The sequence below is a fragment of the Crotalus tigris genome, unplaced genomic scaffold, assembly GCF_016545835.1.
Source record: "Crotalus tigris isolate CLP2741 ecotype Arizona unplaced genomic scaffold, ASM1654583v1 scf7180000024416.509849, whole genome shotgun sequence".
Taxonomy (NCBI): domain Eukaryota; kingdom Metazoa; phylum Chordata; class Lepidosauria; order Squamata; family Viperidae; genus Crotalus; species Crotalus tigris.
The window spans coordinates 429,710-446,283 of NW_024100582.1; the positions used below are offsets into that span (position 1 = coordinate 429,710).

General features: G+C 48.7%; 1 long non-coding RNA gene across 1 annotated transcript in view; it reads left to right on the top strand.

Moving 5' to 3' along the window:
- Positions 1 to 4,490: 4,490 nt before the first annotated feature.
- The window catches only part of LOC120301969, a 32,768-nt gene continuing 20,684 nt past the window's right edge, over positions 4,491 to 16,574 (top strand). Inside the window, exons 1-3 of the long non-coding RNA XR_005555077.1 lie at positions 4,491 to 4,553; positions 5,065 to 5,283; positions 11,021 to 11,128. This is a non-coding gene — a long non-coding RNA (uncharacterized LOC120301969). The remainder of the gene's footprint in view (positions 4,554 to 5,064; positions 5,284 to 11,020; positions 11,129 to 16,574) is intronic.

The window sequence follows — 16,574 nt, forward strand, 5'->3', positions numbered from 1 at the left end:
CCCATTTGCATGCCAATGAAGTTTGTCATTTCAGTTTGGCCAAATGTGCAGAAATACTGACAGAGCAGATTTGACCTTTCTTGCATTTTCACTTTTGGATCCCACCTCACTGAAGGTGGGGGGACATGAATCAATGCTGATTTTGCACGGGTTTCCTTTCCAAAGAGGCCATAATGGATCACAGGACATTTAGACGTTTCATTGTTATAGCAAAACAAAGGTGCTTCTTTGGCGTCCCTTCCTCACACAGATGGCTACGTTAGTTAGGAGAGACTGCGATGGCTGTTTTTGGTAATCAAGAACACAACGTTGTCTTTTCACTTGCCATCTAGAAGGCACAAAGCAAGGAAGAAGACCAGGAGCAAGAAAGCTCCAAGCTTGAAGTTAAACAGTCAGATCTTCCTCTGACCAGACAAAGGGAAGCAGACCAGGGAAGGGTCACCTGCTGGTGTGCTTGTGTGTATGTATGTGTAATTCGCTAGATCTAACTTCCGGGATCACGATCACACACTCTGGGCACACACATTCTTACTTGGACTGGGGTTATTGTGGTGCAGCTCTGCATTTCCCAAACTCTCCCTGCCAGGAGGTGGGTGGAAAGGTCTGTGCCACCCCAGGGGCCCCCTTCCTGCCCTCAGCCTTGAGTGCATCCAGAAAGTGCAGCTGCTGAGTCAGCAGGGTGGGAGAGGCCCCTGCAGCAAAGCTTAGCTAGTAGCAGGAGGTTTAAAAAAGGGAAAGATGGAGCCTTGCAGAATTGTATATGTGTGTGTGTGTGAAATGGGGTGGGGGGGACAGAACATGCCTTTTGGTTGCAACAACAGCAGCAACAGCAACAGGGGGCACTAATGTGTTTCACATACCGATTAACTCCTTTTGGGGAAGACTTAGAGTTAGTCTTGACTCCTGGCTGCCTGGCCACATCCTTGCTGCTTTCACAGAGGGAATTTACCTTCCTGTCACCTCCTCTTCCTCCTTCCTCCCTCCACCTCCCTCTGCTGAGAGGGAATAACTGGCTTAAAGTTACTCAGCTGAGTTTGTGCCTAAAGCAGGACTAGAACTCACAGTCACCTAGTTTCTAATCCAGCGCTTTAACCACTATACCAACCCAAGCCAGCTCTCATTCAGCCCTTCCTCTGCCAAGGCCTGAGGGCCACACAGGGCACCTAAGCCCTCCTCCGGGAGAAGAGAGAGAAGCAGAGTGGGTCCAGGGTTGGTGGGAAGGCGCAGGCAGGGAGGAGCCCAGCCCAGGAAGCGCTGAGAGGTCCTGTGGAATTACCAGAGGTCCAGTTGGAGCTCTCCAGCCTTTTGTCCCACCTTCATTGTAGTATTTGGGTGGGCTGTTTAATCTTTTCTGAATTGCCCTGTCGGGCAGATGCAGCAGTTAGAGTGCAGTACTGCAGGCCACTTTAACTGACTGTGTTCAGCAGGTCAGCAGTTCAAAAATCTCACCGGCTCAAGGTTGACTCAGCCTTCCATCCTTCCGAGGTAGGTAAAATGAGGACCCAGATTGTTGGGGGCAATGTATATATATATATATATATATATATATATATATATATATATATATATACATTGCTTACTGGTGTACACCGCTTAGAGAGTGCTTGCACTTAAAGCGGTATATAAGTCTCATAAATAAATAAATAAAATAAATAAATTTCATAAATGAGTAGTTTTAATAAACCAAATGCAGAAGGGGCTGCCGTGGCCCACAGCTTCTCTCTGGCTGTAGAGCCGTCACGTCCCCAGGAGGCGCCATTCAACCTACCTGCGAGTCAATCTGTTCAGCCTGAGGCTGGGAGGCATCTCGGCTGGTGCTGTTTGCTCAGTTCGTCTTTTTTAGACAAATACATTCAGTTGAGCTGAGCAAACATCAAGCATGAAGTTGGAGCATTTTAAACAATCGCAGGTCAGCCCCAAGACAAGCACCGCAGGACCAAAGATGAACATCCCATCCGATCGAGGCAGTTACTCACGGCAACCGGGCATCCTCAACATCAATAGCGAACATAAATGGTCTTCCAGGAGTCCACGAAAAGTGGCTCCTTGTGAGAAAGGGGGCTGGGGGCTGTGGCACAACATACAGCCAGCCTGCCAGGACAGGAGGACCCTTCCTCTCAGATTGGAACTACAGGATTGGCAGGATTTCCTGCTGCACACGGCCTCCCTAGTGGTGGGCAGCCTTTGCCTCAGCACACAGGCAGGCTCTTCGGATGCTGCCTTGTCTCCGCCAGAAGGAAGGTGGCCCAGAGGAGGGGGTTAGAGGCTTCTCACATCGCACGAGGCAAGAGGAATCTATCCGAGACTTCCTCCTGATCAGAGATGCAGTGGAATTGATTTCATCGTCTTTCTTGATTTTGCGCGCTACCCAAGTAGCCTGCAGGCAGTGTTGCAAAGCAAAGCCCCTGAAGGTATTTTACAGGGAATAAATGTGCATGTGTGTATGTGTGTATGAAACCATTGTGAGAACTGAACCAATCAGCAATGTTCTTATGTTCTTGGTGTGTCTTTTTCACATATTCTATCTCTGATTAGCCGCTCTGCTGCTTTGCCATGGCCCACTCTCCATAACTCTTGAGGCCTGCCGAGGTTCCATAATGATGTTTCACAATGATGTTTCACACCGTTTTGCCCAGCGCTTGGACTTCAGCTATGCTTCAGAGATTTGTGGCAAGCCTGTTGGCTGGCATCGGTTGCATCTTGGCCTGGAATTTGTGGGCTATTGGCTCGGTGGCAAACAGGGCCCTTTGTGTGCTGCTAATAGTCTTGCCCTTTTGTGTGATGACTCAATAACACAGGGGAAGTGTCTGCTGCATGCCCAGAGTCCCCCCCCCAAGATGGTTTCATTTCAAGTATTCTGTTTTGTGCTGCAGGACCGCTGAACCCTGATCCTTAATGTCTGGCTAAAGAGGGAACTGTGTTCAACAGATGGTCCTTCTTTCCTCCCTCCCTTCCTTCCTCCCTTCCTTCCTTCCTTCCTTCCTTCCTTCCTTCCTTCCTTCCTTCCTTCCTTCCTTCCTTCCTTCCTTCCTCTTCCTTCCTTCCTTCCTTCCTCTTCCTTTCATGCAGCAAGCATGAAATATCCCCCCCCCCCTCGGAGTGCTGCCTGGCTTCATACAGTGTAAAGATCATTAGAGCCTTTGTAAGCAGGGTTGACTGACAAGGTGAGTGGATTAATATTAGACGGCCCTGTCAACAGTGCTGAAAAGCTGGGATTGATTTTATAGGCAGCTGAGTGGGAGCCACATTCAGAGCCTGTGGGGGGTTACACTGGAGTAAATCAATATGTTAGCAAGTCCCTCTGGGAACCATCAACTTCAATGTTTTTTACGACAATGGCTGCATATAATAGTCAGGGTTTGTTGCTTTCTGCACACTCTCCCTCTCCCCCCCCCCTTTGCTTTCACAGGACTTGAGGTTGGAAACCATAGAAAGCAAAGGGCCCTCCCTTGTCTTCTGGATGGTCCAGAGCTCTTGACTTTGGAGAGCCTTTTCTCCCAGCACTCTGGGCCATCCTGGAGCTGACAGACATTTCTTAGGGCCCTCTCGAGATCCCTTCCATACACCCCCGAAGACCCCCTGACTCAAAAGCTGTTGCTGGACCTTCAGAGATGCTGAGGGAGCTGCGAGGGTTACTCCCAAGGAGGACGGCTGAGGCTGGATCTTGTTTGGAACCCAGCATCAGACCTGAAGGTCTGCCCAGCTATAGCCCCAGGCATTGCTGGGGGGGGGGCAGTTTCCCTGTTCTTGCTTTATGCCTTCTGCTCAAAGAGGGTGCTGGAGGCTTTTCCTGAGCTGAAGGTTGCAGATGTGGGGGCAACATCCACGAGTACCTTTGGAGCCTCATCTCCTTCCCCAAGCAACGTGACTGGCTCTTTCTCAGTGTGCCCCCAGCAGCTCCAGCTGCCTTCCACATGGCTGAGCAAGCATAGACATTTCGGGCTTCCACAGGCCCCCCTGACAAGCATTCCCCAGTCCTCACCTCTCCTCACTTCTCGTGTCTTCTACTAAGAGCAGCAATTTGGAGAGGGCAGCTTGTCATGTTCTTGGCCTCTCTGGGGCAAACCTCACCTGAGGGAGGGGGGCGGGCTGGTTATCTGCCTGTGGTTTCCTGGGGCTGGGCAGGGACAGCCACTGAGATTCCTTCCCAACACATTGCCTCACATGCATAGGGGATCCACTCTCCCTTGCAGGAAAGCTGAGACCTGGGGAGTGGTTGGTGGGGCAAGGCAGGGGGTCTCTCTTCCTTGGGAACAAGGAGCCAGGAGGGCAGCCACAAGATGCATGGGCTCAAAGTGACTCACACAAACAATGACCATCACACACCTGTTTCATTTGTGGAATGATGCAGTTGTCCAGGTGTCGTCCTTGGTCCCCAGGTGCCCACAATTCTAGATTCGGAGCATGGAGTGTGTGTGTCACAATATTCTTGACCATCCAATGGCAGCTTCTTCCAACCTGCTGTGGCTCCAAGCAGCATCTCAGGGTCACTCGGTGCAGCACAAACAACACACTAAGCTAACCACAGCAGCCCTCTTACAACTTGGTATCTGGTGAATATTGTGGTGCTTTCAGTCAGCAAACTATGGCTAAACAGGGAGTAATATGCTGGCTAATTCACCTTGGTTGTTCTCTGTCTACAGATGGGCTGGATAGACACAAACATTCAAATCTGTTGAAAAGCAATCCAAACCTCCGTATCCTTTTCACTGAGCCCAGAGGTATTGGGAAATGAATCCCAAACTCCTTGAACTAAATGATTGGTGTTTTTTTTTTTAAAAAATTCAATAAGAATGAATCACCTTTGTGAATCATTGTCATACTTGGGTGGATTTATTATGTGCGCACATGTGCACACAGAGACATATACAAATACCTTTTTTGCCATTCACTGAGTGATTGAAAGAAGTGTAGATTAAATTAAAATAGCAGATTATTTGTTTTTAGTATTGATCAGATGCTTATCAAAGTAATTATCCAGGTGTCATATCATTATTTAAAAGGGAAATAATAGAATAACGATCAAAACGTCATGTTGTAAGAACTCATGTGCTATAATTACAGATAGAAGAGCCAACATAATAAAAATATCTGGATCGGCCTGACAAAGAAAACAATGGAAATCAAATAACATCAAGGGATTATAACCAGCCCTCTACAGTTGCAAGCAACCAACTGGCAGAACCAGTTTGAAAAAAACGAAACAACACACACACACAATTGAGCATTTCCTGTTTTGCGACTTAGCCGGTTGAGCGCACTTTACAAGAGCTAATTTGGACGGTAAGTTGGGGTGGGAGCCCACCGGGAAATCCTCTCTGAAAATCCACCCAAAAGTGCCCCCTTGGTGGAAGCTGCCCTGGGCATAAAATGCCCCCTCAAAATTTGGGGGTCCCTTTGCCTTTCCCCGAGTAGGCTTGCCGGCAGGGGAGGGCTTTCACGTGCTCCTCTCCTCCTCTCCCCGCCCGAGTCCGGCCGGGGCTCCAGGACCCTGGAGAGCTCCGCCCTGCCCTGCCCTCCCTCCCAGACCTTCGTGAGCCCGGCCGGCAGAAGCTCCGCCGAGGGCGAGTCGCCTTCGCCTCTTTCCGACTTCGGGCGCGCTCCGGGGGTCGGCCTGGGCTGGGGGGCCGCGGCCGCAGCTCTCGTCGTCCGCTTCCAGCTTTCCCCAGAGGCCGGCTCGGGGACGCCGCTGGGGCTGGCGAGATGGGGCGGAGGGCCCTCCCGGATGGCCTGCCAGCCCCCCGCGGGCCCCGTCGCCGCCCTCCCCCTCCCCACTTTACTTCCAATCCAAGCGGCTAAAACATGCCTTTGATTTCTAAAAATAAGCCCCGTCCCGCCCCGCCTTTCGGAACCGCTGCCATCCGTCTCGCCAGCAACCTTTGCTGGGCTCCTGTTTGATTTCTGTTTTATCTGCACCGCTGAAATTCCTCCCAACTTCATTCTCTCTCCCCCCCCCCATCTAATGCTCTTCACTTTCAAATGCTAATAATCTCCAGCAGTAAAAAGCTTAGAAGTGGTTCTAGATTGTTTGATCTTTGGCCTGTGATCTACTTTCATCTTTTTGGCTTTCAAATGTAACTTTAGATTTACTTTAACCTATTAACATGTTTGGTATTCAGACATGCAACTCCAGACTGGGTCAGGCTCAAAGAGGAGCTTCCCAGAGCTTCTCCGAAATCTTTGGCTTCTGGGGAGAGGCAAGAATGGGTGGGGGGGTTTCTCTTGGGCCCCTCTCTGCTTGGTGGGGCAAAGAATGGCCGGCAGGGCAGTCTGGTGGGCAGGGCCCCGGAAGGAAGGAAGGAAGGAAGGAAGGAAGGAAGGAAGGAAGGAAGGAAGGAAGGAAGGAAGGAAGGAAGGAGGGAGGAAGTGAGGATGGTGATGGTGACGAGGAAACCCACCCCCTCAAGAACCTTGTGAGGGCAACACAATGCAAAGTAATTAAAGCAGCAGCTAAAGAGCCAAAAAGCCTCTTAGGAAATCCACCAGCTGGGAGGCTGGAACAACCCTGTCTTCCTGCCCTGACAGATCTTCCCTTGGGCCACAGCAGAGCCCCCACCCCAAGGACCCTCAAGGCCCAAGTGCTCTGGCTGGGGTGTGGGGGTGGGGTTTGGGGGTGGGGATAGCTGGGCCTTGTGCAGTCAGAGCTCAGGCACTCTGGGCACTGCCATTGTTTCCAGGAAGGTCTTGGGCCAAAGAGGTCTTGGGCAGCCTAGGCAGAGGGCAGCCCCCCCCTTTGTCCTGCAGACAGAATCTAGGGGGTGCTGGTGTGAGCGTGCATGTGTGTGTGTGATTCTAACCCACAGTCATTTCTGGTCTCCTGCTGTAATTCAGCGGGACCTCCTGAGGCTCCAGTGACTGACCTCTTGTGGCCTTCTGCAACAGGCTCTTTGGAAGGGGATTCTGCAGTTGAGCTGAACTAATTCCCCCTCTCCTATTTTTTTCTCTTTTGCCTGATTTTGGCATTTGTGCCTGCTTACATTGAGGAACAGTTGAGACACCCCCAGGGAGCAGCCCAGCCCAGTTAGGAGAAGGCTTGTCCTGCAGTCTTCAAAATGACCAAATGGTCATGACCACCCTGTTTGGGGCTCGCTCCCTCTTTCTCCTGGAGACTGGCACTTTTCTTGGCTCAGGGAGCAGCTTTTCTTGGCTGTGCATTAGGAAGGCTGAGGATGTGTCATCAGGGGAGCCAGGTGGCTTGAAGCTTTTCTGAAGCCTCCTCAGAGAAAGACAGACACTCAGAGCAGCCACCCCAAAGGACAGGCCTCCCTGCCTCAGTTGCTCCTGAAGGGGAGACAGGAAGGGACGCCTGGTGCGGGTGCCCAGGGAGAGGCCATCAGAGATACCTGCAGAAGCATCTATGCAACTCACTGAGCTGGTCCCAGAGACCCCAAATGCAAAGACTCTTCCAGATAAGGCAAATTATCATTAAGCATTGTAATTTTTTAAAAAGGAAAGCTGAGATTGCCAAGATTTCTGCCAAATGCCACATATATGCAAGTATGCATACGTTTTCTGGTGATGATGACCATGGATAAAGACTTGCAGAAACGTGGAATTAGGGCTATCCTTTTCCTGAGAAGGAAAGGGAGGGATGCTCTGGGTCTTGGCTTCAACCCTCCTTTCTCGCAGAAGTGTCTCAGGTGAGGCAGTTGGGACAGGACACCCTGCCCAGCCTTTGCTTCCCTTTCAGGAGCTGCCGCAGGATCAATTGGGAGAGGACCTTTTCTGCATCTGTTCACAGGAAGCTGAAAATGCTCCTGCACCGCCAGCTAAACACACACACACACACACACAAAAAAAACTCACAATTTCCTGTGCTGCATATCTGGACACTCACACCTTGCTTTATCTAGAGACACGTTGAATCTATTCCCTTCCTGGCAGAAAACAAGTGTTTTAATCTTTAAATCCAGATGGCCCAAAGACAAGATACTTTTTCTTATTTATTTTTTTATGAAGCACTAATTAGAAAGGAAGAGTAAATACTTAAAACATACACAAGCAAACACTCTCCACCAGACGGGGCTCTTACATGCTAATTGGATACTTAAGAGATCCTCTAATATTCCATATCAAATAATTCCAGATTCCACAATAGAGATCTGCGTTTTAACAGCCTACCAGAAAGAATGGGGGTGAGTCATCTTTTCATGCGTGCTCAGAGAGTGTCCCCCATGCCTGCCTGCCTTTGTACTGCATTATTTCTTGTGTGATTTTGTTCGGTCTGTGTAACCAGCAGGGATTCTGTGCCTTTCCACATCCTTCAAAGGCATTTTGAGGGTGCCTTACAGTGGAAAGCTGGGAAGTAGCGCTGAACGGCCGGCGCATGAGAAGAAAAGGGGAGGGGCCCCCAAATGCCACAAGTGGCCATCCAAGCAGATCTAGAAGAAGGAGAAGGCAGCGTTGGGAAGATGTTGAAGCTTCTTTGGGCAACGTTGATGGCAGCGTCCAGTGACTTGGTCTCCACCAAGAAAGGAGGTCTTCCGAATCTGTTGGACAGACTCAGTGGGGCTTGTTGAACCCTTCCCAAGATGCTTGAGCCTTTTAGGAGACTGTATACATACCTGGAAAAAAGGACTGGGGAGAAGAGAACCAACTGAGGGGCAGCATCAAGCTGAAGGTTCCTATCTCTGCCTTCCTTGCCACAGATATTGATTTGATGGAGTCAGGACATCAGTTCTGGGACCCCAAAGACAGAACTGGATGCACTTGGCAGGAACATGGCATCAATTCATAGGGAGCAGCACAGGAACTTTGGAAGCTAATTGGAAGCTTGTGATAGGCTGCTTGTTTTCTGAGGAGAGGTGAAGAGGCTCCCCTGATCATGAGCAAGAAAAGGAGCACCATGCATGACCCTCCTGGGATTCACCCCCCCAACAGCTCCCCACATCCACCCTCCTGGCAAGTGAGATTGCCCCAGATGACTTGACTGCTCTCTTCGGTATTCAGCTTCCCTCAAGGTGACAGACACCCAAGAGGAGCCAATTAACCTTGAGGTTTAAGGAAGAGGAGGGTGTTTTGTTTGTTTGTTTGTCTCAAGTTGAAGATTACTGTAAAATTTTAATTAAGTTATGCAAATTGGTTCCCCACTTAGGGATGATAATATAGTGCTGGTGCTTCTGTGTCTCCGTGTCGGCACATGCTCACACATCTTGACAAGCCCATGCAGCCTCGAAGATACGAGGTGACCCAAAGGCCCAGTCATGGCAGCCAGGTGTGATTGGCCCAGACAATGAGCCCCCAAATGTTCGGCAGGCCCTTTTGCAGAGACCATGGCACAGAAAACCAGCTTCCAAATCCAGGCCGATTAGTCACAGATATTTTAACCTCGCACTGAGCAAGGGGTTGGACTGGATGCCCATGGTGGCCCCAGATAGACTGGCTGACTGGCTGATTGACTGACTGTCCGCATCCACCAAGCCCCCTTGTTGATAAGCCATGCTGGATTCCTCTTTGTTTCGTCTTCATCTTTAGAAGGTAATTTATCTCATCCCACTTGCCTGAGTCCTCTGAAGTTCAGAAGACTCTCGTGGCTGTCTCCAAGCGACTCTCTCACACTCTCCTTCTGGCCTGCTGATTTTGTTGGCCTACCTCATTCGTGGTGGTGGCTCCTGTGGGCTTTGGAGTTGCTGCTGGACCGAAAGGAGGGTTTTTTTTCTTAAGGAGGCTTCAATTAACTTATAGTCCTTGTGGGCTGTGGCGGCCATAAGGGAAGTAGAATAAGTGCCCTTTTCGTAAGTAAATCATAAAGGCTCCTGGGCAGGCGGAGTCTGGGGCTGCTCTGATGCCCCCAGAACAGGAGGAGTTTCTTTGGATCCCCCCCCCCCGCCACGGTCCATTTCTTCGAGTATTGACTTAAGTGATTTGCAGCAGTCAGGATCCCCCCCCCCAAGGGTCTTGTGACAGTGAAGAAGCCACCCACAGAGGCTGACCCTCTCTGGAGGGGAGTCTTTAGAGGGGGAAGAGGCCAGGCACTCTGTCTGAACGACTTCTTCCAGGAATGGGGGAGGGAGCCTCTCAGCCTCCTCTTTCTCCCCTCTCTGCAAAAGCCCCCCCATGGCTTTTCTGAAGATCACGGCTGCTTTCTGGTGCTGACGGACTTTCTGGGCCATTCTAATCGCAGCCCTTTAAGCTCAGTCCAGCATTTGGGGTACATCCTCCAAGTCCTGAGCTCCTCTCAGGCCTGGGAAAGGCACCCTCTGGGCAAGGGCTCCTCCCTCCCCTGGTTGCCAGGGAGGGGCGGTAATCAGGGCACCACTTTTTGGGGGGGGTCCCTCTGGGGCTGGAGAGAGCCGGCAAGTTTCCCCCCAACTGGACCCAAGTCTTGGGGCTCGGCAGATGAAGCGGGGGGGGGGGGGAAGCTGCTGTTGGCACTTCCATTCCTCCTTGACTGCAGGAGAGTTCGTAGCTTTGCTCTGGGTCTCCCGTTTGTTGCAACTTTAAAAAAGGGAGAAAGGAAGAACTTATTTTATTTCCATACAAAACCATCCACTTTAAATACCCTTTTTATTACATTATCTGCATAGTAACACTAATAATAGATCTTGCTGACAGTTCTAATGAGGCTGGAGAATATAAGGTTTCCAATAAAGTTAATTGTTGCCTTTAATATTCTCATACATTTATTACATGGTAAATCTTTAAAGGAAAAATGCCACACTCGTTTTTCTCCCATTAAAGATTCAGAAGCAGCCCAGTTGGGGCCTGGCGTGGAAGATGCAGCTTGGCGGGTCAGCTGATGGAGGCTTGGCCTGCTGCGTCCTTCCCTGGAGTTTTCCAGCAGCCCAACATCCCCCGGTGCCAGAGAGGGTGGGAGCGTCAGATACCAGGCAGAGAGCTGCACCTGGGGAGAACCGGGCCTCTTTGGGGCTTGGCAGCACCTGAACGGTGGGCCCCTTTGGAAGAATCCCCCAGGAAGGGGAGGAAGCGCTTCTTTGCAAAACTCACTTTGCTACTGAATATGTTTCTTTTAGCCTTTATTTTCCTTGTATTGATTCTTGCCTCCTTGGATCTCCCCAAGATCGCTCAGCTTCACAGCCGGGTATTCCTCTGTGAGGGAGGCAAAGCCGAGGGGGAAAGTCAGGCTCGGCTGCCTGCATCAGCTGGGAAGCCAGAGAGCTGCACACAGGTGAGTTTCTTCGACACAGCTGGTTTGTGTATGTGTCTCATGGAACCTGATGTTGGTGAAAGGCCCTTGGGCAGGCTGCAGGGCTGGGGGAGCTGTGGAAAGCAAAGAATGGTTCTCAGACACACGGCAATGATTTTGCCGTCCCCAGGGTGCCAGAGCAAGCCTCCTTCTCCTTTGCTTCCTGTTTAGCTGTCCCGTGTCATCTCTGGCCCTGCACCTGTAGCCCTGAGCTAATTTATTTGCACACACACACACACACACACACCCCCGACTGGCTCTGCCTAGATTTATAACAGCGGGTTGGGTAATTGAGTGTGCTTTAGGCAGACAAACAGTTTTTACACACTGTAATTGCCAATTCTCTATTAATAATGCAAGGGGAATTATGGCACTCTGGACAATCTCCTCCTCCTCCTCCTCCTCCTCCTCCTCCTCCTCCTCCTCCTCCTCCTCCCAAAATTAAACTCCTTCTTCATGTGCACAGACTTCCTGAAGACAATTTCTATGGCTGCTCTTTACAGGCAGGCAAAGTGCAATTGTGGCTGTGATTATGGCAACTGTAAATAAACAGATGTCAGCTGTAGGTTTCTAGCCCCCTGGCTGAGCCCAAAGGCTTTTATTGAAAAGCAATGCCTTTTTTTTTTAAAGCAGACATCTGTGGGACTTGGTCCAGCACAGCCTGTCTTAGTCCAGGGAGAGCTTCGGGAGTCTTTGAAGGCGGGTCAAGGCTCTAATGGAAAGGCCTCAACTGACTTGGCTTCCGTTCTTTGCTGTGCTCTTGGTCAGGATGCTGTGTTCCTTGACAAATTTACATTGGCAAAGCCATGGAGCAGGCACTGCCCTTAGGATGGGTGGAAGGAAAGCCCAAGGCTCTGGGCTCAGAGCTGTGCGTCTTGAGGCTGGGATCATGCCTGGGGCTCCAACGGGTCTGTGTGGCCATGAAGCCCTTTCTCCAGGGAGAGGAGAAGCCACGAAGCTGCTGGGCTGGCAGAGAGGACCCTCCAGGAGTTTCCATCTTCAGCTGCTGGTCTTTCCTCCCCAGCCGAAAGTCAGTGCCAACAGACAGGAGGCCCACGGAAAGGCATTCTATAGCACAGACCTCTGAATGTTTAGTTCATTCCAAAATGATGAGGTCCAAATGATGAGGTGGGACTCAACGATTAAAGCATAATTCTATGTGCATCCAATCAAAATTAAATAGCATTGCATCAATTATATCCAAACAAATGAACTTAGAATCGCGGTCTTTTTTTTTTAAATCAGAGCCACACACACAAACTCCCCATGTGTGAACGAGGCAAGCTAGAATTAAGTAAACTATTTCTGATTTTATGAATATTCCCCTATCTCTCTGGCCTCTTCCCTCTTCCCCCACTTTTGCTCTTTAAAAAAAATATTTATATTTTTATTATACATATAATATAAATAAAGCCTCAGTATAAAAATGTCAGGGAAAGTTCAAATCTATTCATTACCCATTTCACCCAGATTCAAATTTCTGCCTGGATTCCTGGTTGTGACTTGAGTCTCCTTCCTTCTAATGAGCTTTGATAGAAGAGGCAACAATGCTAATTCAGCCACGTGTCTCTGTCTGAGCCTGGCTTTACCATATAAAGCATCAGGGTCGCATGCTGGGGAAATCGTCTTTTTACCAAAGGTGCCATAATAATAATGAAGAAGCAATTTGTTTCAGCAAACTGCCTACAGTAATGAAGCTTAATTATAACCATGTTATTAATACTGCTGCTTAAGGTAATTCGCTTCTGAGCAGGGTGCAGAACAGTAAACTATAATTTAAGCAAGAATCGAGACCTAATTTAGGCCTATGAACCTACAATGGGGGTTATCTTGCCAACATACCACTCTCTGTGCAACCTGTGAGAGCTGCAGGTGAGGACTGGGGCTGGGGGCTTCCCTGTTGGTTCAGCCAAGGTCTTTCTGAACTCAGATGAAGACAATGTATCAAATTGAGGGGCTGTGGATGCCCCTCTGGCCCACTGAACAAGGAAAATGATAGGTTTACTCAAGACAAGGATGTCCTTGGGAATATTTGCTCAAGGAACCTGACATTAATGAAAACAGACAAATCATGGAATAAGGATATACAGCAACATAACCAAGTTGCCACTTAACAGCTGCCTAGTTGCATCTGTCAACATACACAACCTTAGGACTGGGCATCAGAGGCAAGAGGACCTGGAAGAAAGCATCTCTTGTAGAAAGTCAGCCCAGCAGTTGCTCAGGAATCCCTGCTCTGAGAAAGGCCATTTGGTGTTGGAGAAAAGGGGGCAGCCCTTTGAGCTGGGCTATCCTCTCTCCTATCTTTACAGGGACCTACTGGGTGGCCTTGTGCTCCCCACTGGCTTTGGAACACGGTGCTCTCCCATCAGCCCTGGTTGGTGTTGTAATGACCCACCCCACTTTGCATCTTAAGAAGACAGAACTCTTGGAATAATTCTTCCAACAGGCATCCTTTATTAAGAGAAAATGGTTGCAGGCGTTCTAGACAGGACTTGGGGTCCAAGCTCTCCCATTCAAGGTTTTAAGGGGTTCCCCAGTAGCCCCACCCAATCACCCCCTTCTTCCAGCGATAGTCTCAGGCATTACACTCCCACCCCTTTTTCCTTACTGCCGGCTGGATGGAGACTTCAGAGAGAACTACATGAAAGGTAATAGCCCCATTCTTATGGTTAGTCCTTTTGGTGATATCCACATTCAGTCCCTTTGAATGTGAAGGAAGTGAGGACCATAAAGCCCCTTTGTTCACCCCCTTCCCTTCATCGTATGACAGAATCCAGAGAAGGTAGAAATGGGGTTTTCTATAGTTGATAACTAGAGATGAAATATAATTGGATTCTGACATCCTGCCCCCTTAAAAAAAGACAGATCCATCTGAAATAAAACAAAACAGGTATAAAAGTTAGTCAAGCTTGTTAGGATATTCTGTGTGAAACTTCTTTAATAGCTTTGGGGCTCTGACATGACGTTTATGGACCCACTCGTTTTGTGAGGCAGGGAGGTGTTTCCAGGCAACTAGGTACTGAGTCGCTCCATGATATCTCCTAGAGTCAAGGATTTCCTTTATTTCAAAATGTTGTTCGCCCTCCACCATGATTGGAGGAGGTGGTGGTGGGGTTTGGCCGTAAAGGTGACTGATGTTCTCTTTTCAGCAAGCTGCAATGAAAAATTTGTGTGTATTTGCCTGAGATTTTTGGGTAATTCTAATTCTACTGTTACTGGGTTTATGATTCTTTTAATTGGAAAAGGCCCTATATATTTTGGTCCAAGTTTTTTACAGGGCTGTAGGGATTTTAGGTATTTTGTGGATAAGTACACCATTTCTCCTATAATGAATGGTGTAGGCTCAACCCTTTTTTTATCAGCTTGTGCTTTGTATGCCTGCCTAGCTTCATCTAGTGCTTTTCTAACTATTGGCCAGGTGTCTTGTAATTGTTCCATCCATTCTTTCAGTGATGGGATGGTCGGTTCATTTGGGGTTAATTCTGGCATGGGGTTGAAACTTTTACCGTTGGCTATTTGAAAAGGAGTGCTGGAGTGGACTGCATTATTGTAGGAAACTTCTGCAAAAGGGAGTAAGTCCGCCCACCCGGTCTGTTGGAAATTAAGAAAACATCTTAGATATTGCTCAAGTACTGAGTTCATTTTTTCGCCCCCCCCATTTCCTTGTGGATGATGGCTAGATGTCAGTCCCCGAGTGGTTCCTAAAAGGGATAAAAATTCCTTCCAAAATGCAGACGTAAATTGCACTCCCCTATCAGAGATGATGCGTTGGGGTGCCCCGTGCAATCTGTAAATGTGCTGGACAAAAAGTTTCGCTAAGGCTTTTGCGGTGGGAATCTTTTGGCAAGGGATAAAGTACACCTGTTTGGAAAACAAGTCCGTGATTGTCCAGACAACAGTATTCCCATTGCTTTCTGGCAATTCCACAATAAAATCCATGGCTATTTCTCTTCAGGGGGCTGAGGGATTTGCCACTGTTTGTAATAGTCCTGGCGATTTCCCCTGCAACCTCTTTGCAGTAGCACATTTTGGGCAGTCCACACCTGGAAGGGGATTTTGTTGCCTTCCAGGAACTGTCGCCACGTGAGTAATGCCCAACGTATCCCGTATGCCTCTTTCTTACTAAAAGCCAACATGGGTTTGTCAAAAATAGATCATGCCAGACAAATCTTATTGCATTCTTTGACCAAGTGACAAAATTAGTGGATCAGAGGAATGCTGTGGACATAATTTACTTGGACTTCAGTAAGGCATTTGATAAAGTATATCACAACCTACTACTTGACAAGATAGAAAAATGTGGGGTAGACAGAACCACCACCAGATGGATCCGTAGCTGGCTGACCGGCCGTACTCAGCGAGTGGTCCTCAATGGAACTGCATCTATATGGAGGGAAGTGTGTAGTGGGGTGCCCCAGGGCTCTGGTCTGGGCCCAGTACTCTTCAACATCTTCATCAACGATTTGGATGAAGGGATAGATGGGGAACTCATCAAATTTGCAGACGACACCAAGCTGGCAGGAATAGCCAACACTCTAGAAGACAGGCTTAAGATACAGAAGGATCTGGACAGACTTGAACACTGGGCACTAACTAACAAAATGAAATTCAATGGTGAAAAAATCAAGGTTCTACATTTAGGCAAGAAAAACCAAATGCACAAGTACAGCATAGGTGGCACCATGCTCAATAGTAGTAACTGTGAGAGGGACCTCGGAGTCCTAGTAGACAATCACCTAAATATGAGCCAGCAGTGTGCCAAAAAGGCCAACACAGTGCTAGGCTGCATTAACAGAGGGATAGAATCAAGATCACGTGAAGTATTAATATCACTCTTCAATGCCTTGGTAAGGCCACACTTGGAATACTGCATCCAGTTTTGGTCACCACGATGTAAAAAAAGATGTTGAGACTCTAGAAAGAGCATAGAGAAGAGCAACAAAGATGATTAGGGGACTGGAGGCTAAAACATATAAGGAACGGTTGCTAGAATTGGGTATGTCTAGTTTAACGAAGAGAAGGACAAGGGGGGACATGATAGCAGTATTCCAATATCTCAGGGGCTGCCATAAAGAAGAGGGAATTAAGCTATTTTCCAAAGCACCTGAAGGCAGGACAAGAAGCAACGGGTGGAAACTCATCAAGGAGAGAAGCAACCTATAACTAAGGAGAAACTTCCTGACAGTGAGAACAATTAATCAGTGGAACAGCTTGCCTCCAGAAGCAGTAAATGCTCCAACACTGGAAGTTTTTAAGAAGAGACTGGACAGCCATTTGTCCGAAATGGTGTATGGTTTCCTGCCTGAGCAGGGGGTTGGACTAGATGACCTCCAAGGTCCCTTCCAACTTTACTACTATTACTATTACTATATGGGCGAGCGCTGTTCCATTTCCGTGAGTTTCTTGGATGTATATGCACAGGGTT